General features: G+C 45.3%; 1 protein-coding gene across 1 annotated transcript in view; it reads left to right on the forward strand.

Annotated features, from left to right (window-relative positions):
- Nucleotides 1-241: 241 nt before the first annotated feature.
- cacna1ha (calcium channel, voltage-dependent, T type, alpha 1H subunit a) overlaps nucleotides 242-12,992 on the forward strand; it is a 119,568-nt gene continuing 106,817 nt past the window's right edge. The window contains 1 exon segment of the mRNA XM_034539760.1: nucleotides 242-287. The gene's annotated coding sequence lies outside the window, so the exon portion shown is untranslated.

Consider the following 12,992-nt stretch of genomic DNA (forward strand, 5'->3'; position numbering starts at 1 on the left):
TTCTCACGCAGCATCTTCAGAGGCTTTTTTTCTGTGCTATCGCTTTCTTTTTTTTTGTGCGCGTCAGTTTTAATGCTCTTCTTTTGTTTCGTTTTTTTTTTTTTAGTGCCGTTGTGTGCGACCGAGCGGAATGAGGCTCGAGCAGGAAAACACGACTCGGCTCTCAGCAGCGGCGCCTCGGGACTCGGACGAGGGACGCACCGAGCTCAGCTGGAAGTTTACGGAGGATAGTTCGGGGAGGAGGCACGCCATCACCTCCTCCGTTGCTGCGCCTGTGATCTGAACTGGTTGGTCAGCTTGTCTGTCCGGTAGAGGGGGGGTTATGTTGGGATGGAGGGCCCGAGGGAGATGTAGTGTCAACTTGGATATCACGTCCCGCTTCACCGGCCTTGTTGTCTGAAGAAGAGATATCATGGGAGTTATTGTCCATGCGCTTATTTCTCATAATATATTAAAGTGGCTGCACAGCAGAACCTCCTCAGGGCCTGTAGAGGGCGATCATAATAATAATAATAATAATAATAATAATAATAATAATAATGTACACTTTATTATCATGCTTTTGCCTCCCGTTAAGATGCATTTAATTTAGGACAGAACTTACGGGTCTTGAATGCATGAAACATACAGTACAGCTTTTTACCCCAAAATGTGGTCATTTAGAGGAGAACAATAATTCTGCACCGGATCAAGAAATAATGACTTTTTTTTCATCGGGTTTTTCTACAGACATCTTGGCTTTTTGCAACCGGTGAACAGACGTGGCCATATTTGGACGACGGAGGAGTGACGTATCTAGTAACGAGAGCCACCTGTCAATCACTTTGTAGCCCCGCCCTAAAGCACACCCTGCTTTATGGTCTGTTTGACACTAAATGACCATAATTTACTAAATGAACATCACGCTGTATTGAAGAAGACTTGAAACTAGAGATTGAGACCAAAAACTCATGTTTACAATGTTTACTGAGGGAATAAATCAAGAGAAGTAGAGTCATTTATATAGACTTCTATACAACCAGAGGAGTCGCCCCCTGGTGGTCAGGAGAGAGAATGCATCTTTAACACATGAAGCATAGACTTCTATACAACCAGAGGAGTCACCCCCTGGTGGTCACTAGAGAGAATGCAGCTTTAACACATGAAGTATAGACTTCTATACAACCAGAGGAGTCACCCCCTGGTGGTCAGGAGAGAGAATGCAGCTTTAACACATGAAGCATAGACTTCTATACAACCAGAGGAGTCACCCCCTGGTGGTCACTAGAGAGAATCCAGCTTTAACACATGGAGCATAGACTTCTATACAACCAGAGGAGTCGCCCCCTGGTGGTCAGGAGAGAGAATGCAGCTTTAACACATGAAGCATAGACTTCTATACAACCAGAGGAGTCGCCCCCTGGTGGTCAGGAGAGAGAATGCAGCTTTAACACATGAAGCATAGACTTCTATACAACCAGAGGAGTCGCCCCCTGGTGACACTTACGCATTGGCTTCACTCTTCAGAACTGGAGGTTGCCGCCTGGTGGCAATGCAAATAGCAATTATAAATAATGATTTATTCATTAAAGGCCCAGAGGCTTCCAATTAGCCAAACAATACCATAAATAAATGATGGATACATAATCTTTGAGGAAAACATGTTTAACGTTTTGAACACTACGAGACAGCGGGACGTGAAAGAAGACGATCACAACAAGTTTGCGCGAACAGTTTGGGAAGAAACATGAGCAATGAATTAAAAATATTCGTGAGCAATATATGAAAGCACAGTTTCTGCTCTCTGGATGGTAGAGCCCAAACACACACACACACACATGCATGCACAAGCACACACACACACACACACACACACACACAGTCCCACACACCTGTCAGAGAGCTGTGTTTACCCACAGCGGGGTCTCCCTGGAGGGGTGTTTTTCCTGGTAATTGGACCTGACCGTCAGCTGTCCTGCAGACACCTGTCTGACTCTTTCTCCCCGCTTGCTCCATCATTATACGACTCATTCACTCATTCATTCGTCTTATTAGTTCACCTAAATCCACCCCACCCTCGTCGTCTACGCCGCCTATCTCTTCATCACCGAGCACCCATGACAGGGCCGTGACACATTTCAATTGACATCGCCGATGGCGCTTTGTTGCAGTCTGCATTTTGAAAAAAAGAAAGCGCGCAGAGTTAAAACCAGACGATCAGAGTGAAATGTTTAGCTCGAGCTTCACTGGCTTCACGCGCTCTGTGACGCTGGTCTCCGGTTGCATAATCTTTAAACGCCACCGGCTCCGGCTTAAAACGAGTGCCAGGGAACTATTTCTCTCAGTATCGTTGTCCGTAAAAAACCCTCCTCACCCCCCCACACTACTCTTCACTCCCTCCTCCTCCTCCTCCTCCTCTGACTCATCCTCTTTTTGCTGACCGCAAAGTTCTCCCACAGTCCCACTTCTGTCTCGATGGTCCTCCTGACACTTTTCTGTCTCTCCTCCCCCCCTCCTTCTCTCCTCCCCCCTCCTTCTCTCTCCCCCCCTTCTCTTTCCAGCATCATCAAGTGACAATAGGAGACATATTCTTATCTGCTCAAATGTGTATTCCTGTCTTTTCTCGACATGATCACTTCCTTTGATGTGTTACAACTCAATTAATATAACTTTATTGTTTTTGTTTAGGATAAGACGTTTTTATTCCACACATTAATGCTGCTGTTGCCCCAAAGAAGAAAAGAATATGACACGTTTTGTGCATAAAAGTAAATGAATTAGGTTTCGCCAAAGATATACTGTGGATAGACATTATTGTCCCATCATGCATTGCACTCTACAATGAAGACACGACAACATAATTAACTGTTTATATTTACGGGGGTCTTCCACCATCAAACAGCCGGCTGCTATTCATTTACTTAATTCTGTACCATTAAAAACAATGAGAGTCCTTAAAATTTGACCATTCTGCTTTATGAACAGTAAACAAATGAATGAGCAATAATATTTATTTCATCGATCTTGTTGCACTCAGAACAAAACATGCAGTGGAAAAGGACACGAAGAAGTGTCAAGGATGCTTCCTTGGCAGGATGCTTCCTTACTAGGATGCTTCCTTGGCAGGATGCTTCCTTGGTAGGATGCTTCCTTACTAGGATGCTTCCTTGGTAGGATGCTTCCTTACTAGGATGCTTCCTTGGCAGGATGCTTCCTTGGTAGGATGCTTCCTTACTAGGATGCTTCCTTGGTAAGATGCTTCCTTGGTAGGATGCTTGCTTGGCAGGATGCTTCCTTACTAGGATGCTTCCTTGGCAGGATGCTTCCTTGGTAGGATGCTTCCTTGGTAAGATGCTTCCTTGGTAGGATGCTTGCTTGGCAGGATGCTTCCTTGGTAGGATGCTTCCTTGGTAGGATGCTTGCTTGGCAGGATGCTTCCTTGGTAGGATGCTTTCTTACTAGGATGCTTCCTTGGTAGGATGCTTCCTTGGTAGGATGGCTCCTTCTAATGGGCGAGACTTCTCTGTCAACGGGTATTTAGAGAATTATGAGAACAAATAAGGTAAATAGGTAAAACATGCTTCGTTCAAACTCGGTAGAAACCAAATGTGACTCCTCTAAACCGTCTTGGTTAGATGTGAATAAATATGCTCTCCCTCTCCCTCTCTCTCTCTCTCTCTCACCGAACGAGTCGTATCTGTTGCTAAGCGACAAAAGTCAGAACAAACATTTAAATTAGGCCCTGCACATGAAATGTGAGTGAAGTGAAATTCAGTTCACTTGAATGCCGCTTTTCTTCCCCTCGGATTCGTTCAGAAACAGATGTTGGCGGATTGGTTTATAACTAAAAGGTTTTATAACTTTTTCAGAAACACTTTTTTTCCGGTCCACGAAATCAAGTCTTAAGTGTTTTCGGTCCCAACGTTTAATTTCACAGCTGCACACAATTAAAACAAATTGGTGAGACAACTTTTAAGAAACATTGAACAACTTTATCTTTGACATTTTTGAAGTTTGTTTTTTGTGTATTATACAGTATGTTGTATTATGAATAAGGCCGTTATACTCTTTTTAGACAGTGTCAGATTTCATTAATTTCAGGGACTACTTTCTTTCTTTGTTAGAGGGTTGTTGTTGTTGTTTTTTGGGGGTATTTTATATACTGATCCTTTCAGCTCCTACTTGTCATAATTAGCGGTTGCTGTCAGTAGGAAGGGAGCAGCTCTTCCTGCTCGTACTGGTCCCAGTTGCATCTCATGTCTCATGTAATGACATGAATCTACGCTCCAGTGGGGTTTTCAGTCTTTTGGCCACAAACAGCCGGTTCACTGACGGATGTTTGCCGGCTGTGTGTCAGACTGACGGATTCCCTTACGGGAACGCCACTTTCTCATGTTCCTGCAGAGCCCCTCTTCTTCTTCTTCTTCTTTTTTTTTTCTTCTTCTTTAAACCTTTGTCTCTTTGCAAACAACTCGAATGAAACACGAATAAACAGCGTCCAATTGGAAAAATTAGACTTTTGTGCCAACACCGGCACATTTACGGCGACATCGATCAATGTGCAATGTTCCTGAGAATGAATAAACAAATGAATACAGTTTCAACTCAAATTGATTTCTACACTTCGATTCACGCCCCTTTGGGGGCCGATCTGCTTCTGCTCGCCTACGTTTATAATTGCCCTTGTTTGCAATCAGGCACTTTTAAAAGCGATGCAACATTTGCTCTTCGTACATATCAATGATGACGTTCTTACATTCTTCAGATAAGGACGTGCTCAAAAACCGGATCGGATTTTTGCTCCAAAAGGGAAAAATATTTTTGGGATATTTCAATGAAATAAAAAAAAATATATACGTTGTTTAAAGTATCACGATTGCATCAAAGCAGGTAAAGGCGTGTACATAGTACGTGGTTTGGTTATTTTTCACCTTTTTGTGGTAAATGTCCCGTCTGACGTGGTTTTGTGCGGGTCGACTCGGGTGAATCTCACCGCCATCTGGATCCACGTCTGCCGTTTCGCAGAATTAGCGGCTGACGCACCGATTGGATTACGAGGGCCACGCGTGGACCAGCAGCCGGGTTGAGCAGCGTCACCCTGTAGATAAGATTAAATTGTTAATGATCAACATGAAAATAATGGGCCGCTGCAGCGAATACGAGCGAGGAAAAATGACAATGGAATAGACGAAGACACGCGTATCGAATATGCAGTCAAATAAGCGAGTTCATCGGGTACATCTGGCAACATTTTTTTTACATAGTCTAAAAGAGCAACACTTGCTCGATTGAAAGAGTTTCTGTTAAAGTTTGTGCATGAAAATCTTAAATTATTATTATTATTTCTTTTGGTCGCAGAGAAACATTTTGTTTGTGTAAACAACTTTGTGTTTGTCCCTTTTTACCCTGCCATCCAATCACAGTGGAGGAGGGGCGGGACAAACAGCCCGTCACACAGACGTGATCAAAACTTGTTTTATTCTGACTGTGTCGTGGTTTTATTTTCACTATTATTATTATCATTATTATTGAATAATTATATTTTACCGGGGATTTATATTTTTTATGGTGTCCTACATTTTCCCCGTGTTAGACAACAAACGCACGAAAATGACGCCGAGACGTTTTCCTCGCCCCACGAAATCTCATCGGCCACATCGACCTGCACGTCTACGCGCGCCACCCAGAGCGAGCGCTCTACCGCGTGCCGCCATTTTGACTTCTGCTGATATGCCGTATCACCCCCCCCCCCCCCTCCTCCATGCAGCATCCCCCCCACCCCCATCCAGCCTGTCTAGGAATCCCCTTTGATCTGTGGTATGACAGCAGCTGCACCGTGCAGCCCATACATCTACTGACAAGTGCTCTTTCAGATCTCAAAGGAATGCGCCAGGTTTCAGGGAGAGCGGCCCGCCGGGCGCTTTACAACTGAACATAAATACCAGACCGAGTGCATTCAAAGCGAAGCTCGGGACGGACGTGGACGGGCATAACGTTTGGAGGGCGGTGATGTCGGGGGGATTTATGACCTGTTTATCTTTGTCCATGCGCATAGCTTGCATTTACTCAGCGGCTGTGGCTCAGGTGGGGTGGGGGGGGGAGTGGGTGGTCCATTAGCAGCCGGGTTGATGCTTTGGAAGATGTCAAGACGTCTTTGTTCTCCTCTTGAGGTTAAAAGGGTCACTCGAGTCCGGTCGACGTGAGAGGACTTCCAGTGTGTGAGGGCTGATTGTGGACGATGCTACATGGAAAGACGTTTATAAGCTAAGCTTTAAAACAAGGTTGGGTCAGAACTAAATAAACACATCCTACAATAACCTTTACTGTCCTACATGTGATAAAGGACACACTAGTAGTTCTACCTTCTAGTACCAAAACAATACCTTTATTTCATACCTTCCTTTTAGCACAATATCATTTCCACCGGCTCATTGAGCTAACGCTACTTAGCTAACTAGCTTTAACTAACGACTGATGGTTGGTGGCTAAAAATGAGGAACAAGCTCTTGTCGACTGCCGTGTGAAAACGCGGCGGTGAATATATGTATTTTTAAGATATATTTTATGGGGATTTCTGCTATATTTGTTAGAGAGACAGGTACATTCCTGAAGACGGCGTTTAAAGTCTTGACTTGTTGACGCACGGCGACGCAGATGATTGACACGGATATTCAGTAACGCAACATATCAACATATCATCTGTTCTGACAAGCAGCCTTCTGATTGGTTCGCTGTATGGGAAGGTGATTATGATTGGGGCTAAGCGTACTGTTGGTCCCACGGCCTACACCCCGCCACCTCCGTAGGTCAGGACTGTGAGTGTGTGTGTGTGTGTGTGATCAGTATCAGCCGGTCGTATTTAGATTACATCACACCACTGGACACTAATCCTTCTTTGATGAACATATCTCTTAATCCCACACACACAAACAAACACACAGACACACACACAGACACACACACACACACACACACTGTATGCTGGATGTGCAAAAACACGTATCACTTGGACAAAGAACGGCAAACGTAAAAGAATAAACTTAGAAAGGCTTTCTCTCTCTGAGAGACGGAGAAAGTCTTTAGAGAGAAAGAGAGAGATGGATAAAGAGCGAGAGGAGCCACTGGGAGAGCGAGGGATGGGGGGGATTAACCATGAGAATCTGCCAGGACACGGACCTTTTGGCCTCACACACACACACACACACACAAACACTTGCACACTTACAGTCCAGGAAATGGATTAGAGAGTGGGGTTGTTTGGAGGCAGATCGGATGAAATGGTGATTCACCGTGTCTGTTCAGATAGTTTTAGCGAGTGTGTGTGTGTGTGTGTGTGTGCGTGTGCATGTGCGTGCGTGTCACTGTCTCATTAGTGAGAGCAGTCAAGCCAGCTCCACAGAGGCGAGCCACAGACCTCGTTAGAGTCCTCTCTTCCACTAACCTCGTGATCCTCGGAGAATGCACACACACACACACACACACACACGCACACACACACACACACACACGTGCACATGTTCATCTCGTGGACACAAACACACGAGCACACAAATGCTTTACTTTGTAACAGAGGATAATATTTGACACTCAGATCTAATTAGCAGTATTTACTGCTTTTTAGTTCCTCTGCACGGGTGTGTATGTGTGTGTGTGTGTGTGTGTGTATGTGTGTGTGTGTGTGTGTGTGTGTGTGTGTGTGCGTGCAGAGAGGCGTGATGACGAAGCTCAGCTGAAAGTCTCGTGAAGACGGAGCCACCGCAGCGCAAATGAGCATTTCCTGTAAGTGCAGCGACTTCCCTCTTTGAGCTCAGCATTGATTTCTTAATTGTCGTCTATTAAGTGGTGGAAAGTTGCTTTCACAAAGTGAAAAAGAAAGAGGCGTTTTACTTTTGTTTGTTTCATTTCTATTGAAACTGTGGAAGGAAGCGTCCGGAGGTCAGAATGTGTGACCTTCAAACCCGTTTAGTTCAACGTGGCTTCAAGTCAATACGCTCGTTAAAGAGAGTTATAGTAATTTAATAGGAGCTCATAAGTGATATTCTGAAAGTGTTGCTCCTACTATACCAATTATAGAATGAGTTGGCGTCTCAGTCTGCAGCGCGTGACCGTGTCGGTTACAGCGTGCGCGCAGACACAAAGGTAGACTATATTTCGGCGGACGGACACACACATGCTGAACAGTGCGGCAGTGAGTGGTCCAGATGGCAGTGGAGCGGAGGGGTCGGTCGGGGGGCCCTCGGCCGAAGGGGTGAGGAGGAGGGGGTTAAATCTCCGTGATTGGAATGCACAGCTGCGCACGCACAAGCGCGCGCGCGTACCGGTAACGCAGCTGAGTATGCGAGGAATGCGCGGAGGTTTTCTGGAAGGGGGCGGGGCCACTTCACGGCGGTGTGCATGCGTGACTCAGCAGTCTGTCTGCTCCTCTATTTATTTACTTATTTTTTTATTTATATGTTCATTATTATTGGTCTCCCCCCGTCTCACCGTCTCCACTTAATCAACCTGTCTCCCTCTCAACCCACGCGGCCTGATTTACCGCCTGGTTCTCACTTCCGGTCCATCTCTCCGCGGGTGGTCCCGCTGTGACACCCTGCAGTGCGGACTCATCTCACACACACACACACATGTGTTCAGTGGAAAGCAGAAAACACACCGAGAACGTGTTCACGTGCGCGCGCACACATACACACGCACACACCGTTGATTTATGACAATATTCAGAATTTGACTGGTTCGTAATAATCTAATAATATCATACATATTATGGATATTCCAAATGGAGCATTTTGACGAGGCCCCAGTGATGAGGATGAGGCACGGTGGGCTGCATGTAAACAGCAGTATTATTAGACAGCTAATAATAAACAGCAGGATTAGTGCAATATTCATTGCCGTGAACAACTTATTAAAAATATTGTCTTTTTCTGGAAGGAAAAGCAAAAACTGTAATCTATGATGCGTGTAAACGTCGTCAGTGTTGGGTTTAAAAGACAGATGGTAGGTGAGTAAAGGTACAAATGTTACTCGCACTTCTAACTGTCATTAATCTGTGTGATGTGCATTGATGGTGTTAAATTGAGAAATATATACTCACACACAGAATGTCATAGTTACTACATCACTATATATATATATATATATATATATATATATATATATATATATATATATATATATATATATATATACTGTATATACATTGTCTATTGATGCGTGGCCATAATGTGTGTTGTGTTGCCGTGTTTCAGTAAAAACATAACCTTCCCGTCCAAAGAGAAAGAGCCATTATGAGCAACAGGTAATTATCTGGACCTCCGCACGCAGCGGTTATATTTAAGTCGCCGTGACGACATCGCGAACACTTATACCTAACCGCCCCGTTGTGTGTCCTCCCTTGTTTGGGTCTGCATACTTGTCTGAATGTGGTGAAAATTACAAAGCCCATTATATACGAGTTACATGACGACAATGACGTCATCCCCGCCCCCCCTCCCCCACAGTTATTTAGACAGGAGAGTTCTAATTTGTGTAATTGAAGTGGTGAAGTGCAATAAATGGACAATTAGTGAAATGAATAGCTCGCTGTTCTCTGATGGCGTCATTCGCGCTGCAGCTGCAAGAAGTTTTGGTTTTGTTGGCGTCGAAAAGTAAATCACCGACCGACTGAAACTGACAACGAGAGCAACGCTACACGAAACAACGGGGAGGAAGTAGAAGTCCTTCAGCAAGACTCCACTTGGGACGAGAACCCTCTTTTGAGACGCCGCACACGTCTCTGGGGGCGGTCGCGACCTGTCAATCATAATGTAGCCCCGCCCTAAAGCATGCCCTGCTTTATGGTCTGTTTGACTCCTAAATGAACATCATGCTGTATTGAAGAAGACTTGAAACTAGAGATTGAGACCATAAACTTTCCTCATAGACTTCTATACAACCAGAGGAGTCACCCCCTTGTGGTCAGTAGAGAGAATGCAGCTTTAACACATGAAGCATAGACTTATATACAACCAGAGGAGTCGCCCCCTGATGGTCAGAAGAGATAATGCAGCTTTAACACATGAAGCATAGACTTCTATACAACCAGAGGAGTCGCCCCCTGATGGTCAGAAGAGATAATGCAGCTTTAACACATGAAGCATAGACTTCTATACAACCAGAGGAGTCGCCCCCTGGTGCTCCTACTATACGCATACTTCATGTGTTAAAGCTGCATTATCTCTTCTGACCACCTGACTTCTATACAACCAGAGGAGTCGCCCCCTGGTGGTCAGGTGAGAGAATGCTCAAGTTCAAGACAAGATTCAGGGCACATCAAGACCTCCTAAAATAACTGACCAAGATTTAGAGATACTCTTCACCTGAGCCCTTTTGAGTTATTCTATAAAACCACATTTAAACAATTAAAATATATGCTGGTAAAAATAAAATCACAAATGTTGTATTATTTTATGATGCACGTCAATTCGATGACAGAACCCAGGATTTTAGCCATAGAAGTGCAACATGTCTCGTGGACGTTGTGCGTCTCTTTGCTCGTTGCAGGTATTAGGCGGGTGGCTCTGCATGTGGTCATGTATTGTCATGCAGACGGCTGCCAGATGCTGTTGTACAACATCCGATTATAATCCAGATGTTTCTTTCATTACTGCTGCTATGACACATCATCAACTCTGCCTGTGTGTTCAGTGCTCTCTCTCTCTCTCTCTCTCTCTTTGTATACCTCTCTATTCATTCTCTCCCCTGTTCTGGTCTCAGCCTCTCTGTCTCTCTCTCTGAACCGTTTTTTTTAACTCGACCAGTAGGGGTGTGTGTGTGTGTGTGTGTGTGTGTGTGTGTGTGTGTGTGTGTGGGCGGAGACGCCCCGGCAACCTGCAGCTTTTTGCATTCAAAATGAGCTTTATGTTTTTCAAGAGGCCAGCAGGCGGTCAGCGTCCGTGTGTGCGTGTGTGCGTGTGTGTGCGTGTGTGTGTGCGTGTGTGTGGTTGTGTGTATATTACTTTTTATTTTCAAAAGATGAAAGCAGACAGGGTGCAGACACAGCAGAACCACACCTCAGAGGACACAGCAGACGGGTATCAGTCATCAGACTCATTTCATGTGTTTACTTGTGTGTTCAGCACAATAGCGATAAACATTGTGATGTGCGTTTCAGGGTCCGGCTGAAGCTGATTCACAGCCTGGTGTCTCCGGTTGGGCCTTTAACAAACACACACATCTATAGCGTGTGTGCCTGAGTTTGCTTGGAGAGTGTGTGTAAAAGTAACAACGTCGTTGTCGTTGTTGTTTAAAGTTGCGCGTTAACCAAACAGCTGGTGACGGGAGGTTGTCCTCCCATCAGAAGATCAGCGGTTTGATCCCCTGCTACGTGTCCCCGGGCAAGACCACTTAGCCCCAAAATGCTCCTGACGGCAGCCGTCAGTGCACGAGTGTGTGTGTGTGTGTGCATGTGTGTGTGTGTGTGTGTGTGTGTGTGTGAATGTTATACGTGAAGTGTAAAAGCGTGTCGATCTCTCGTATAACGAGGAAGTCGTTTACCACTTAATTATTCAGGGTTATAATCCTACTCCACTAAAAAGCACAGACGTTTTATTTGTTACTTGAACTCAACATATCAAAAGTAAAAGTTATATATACCCGTAGTGGCTACGCGCCCAGTTAGAGGCAGAGAACAGTCCACATGGAGTCAACAGGATACAGAGGACCGTTATTTGAGCCCCTGCTCCAAACATGACGTTGTAGATGAGGCGAAAAGGAAGCAAATAATCTCATTTTAAATCCATTATCCATGCAGACGGGACTCGGAGCTTAATGATGGAGATCCAATGTCAACCCAAAGTCAATTACGTTTGGGGGTTATGCTTCTTCCCTTCCCGGGTTACGTTCGTTTCTGACATCCCACAAAATGTGCGAAGGCATGAAGGTCAAAGGGGAATAGAAGGTGTCAAACACGGGACTTTCACCCAGGACACCGGTGTTCGTGTCCCGCGCGGAACCCATTTTGATTTGCTGTATGATGAACATGTATAACGGTTGAGTGCACTCTGTAGTGGAGTGACAGATTCCCTTCTCGAGCTGTCTGCGATGCTCCACACTGGTGTGTGTGTGTGTGTGTGTGTGTGTGTGAAGCTTTTCTGTGTGATTATGTAACTGTCTCCTCTGTTCCTGTTGTGTTTATTAATGCACAGATATGTTTCTGCTCTCCCGCACACTCTAATCAGAATGATTACTTTTGCACACTGCCAGAAAAGAGGGATGAACAAATATATATATATTAAGAATATACTGTATATCATTCTCTCCTTCTTTCTTTCCTCGCTCTCTTTTTTTGTTATTTATCTCAATGTACTTTTCTCAGCTCCATTTCAATAATACATCGAGCGTATGCATATTTCAGGGTCATGTCTCCGTGTACAGTACATCGAAGTGCCCGTTGCTGCTGCTGCGGGGGGGGGGGAAGCCCTCTGCAAGACGACATGCAGGGTCTCCCCCACCCCAACGTACGTCAGCGGGGGCCCGATGAGAAGACTCCAGTGGGAGAGAATTATGGGTGGGTGGAAAGATACAGCGAGAAACATTGATAACGCAGGAATCCCTAAGAGCCGTTCCTCTCGATTTGATTATTCAATACTTTGACCACGTCCTTGCCGTGTCTCAAGAGATCAGCTGTCAATCAAACAGGCGTGGTTTTCTTTGTGTGTTCAGCCACCACACAGTGTGCCATGTGAAGAAGCTGATGCACTCCTCATGATGGGATGTCGGCTCTTTCAGGATTCTAAAGTATTTGAGATGAGAAGCAATCTTCCTCTTTTCCTCCCTTTTTCACTGCGCTTCCCAGTGGGCTCGAGCAATGGTCGCCGAGGAGAAGGAGAAGGAGATGAGGCTGGAGGAGGAAAGCACGGGAGTGGCCGTGGAAGGGACCACGGGGCATGATGGGATGGATGGGGGACGGGGGAAGTGGTCGGGACAGCCAGGGAATGGATGAGCAGGCTGACGGAGGATTATTGATTACCTGT

The sequence above is a fragment of the Cyclopterus lumpus genome, chromosome 8 (assembly GCF_009769545.1).
Source record: "Cyclopterus lumpus isolate fCycLum1 chromosome 8, fCycLum1.pri, whole genome shotgun sequence".
NCBI lineage: Eukaryota > Metazoa > Chordata > Actinopteri > Perciformes > Cyclopteridae > Cyclopterus > Cyclopterus lumpus.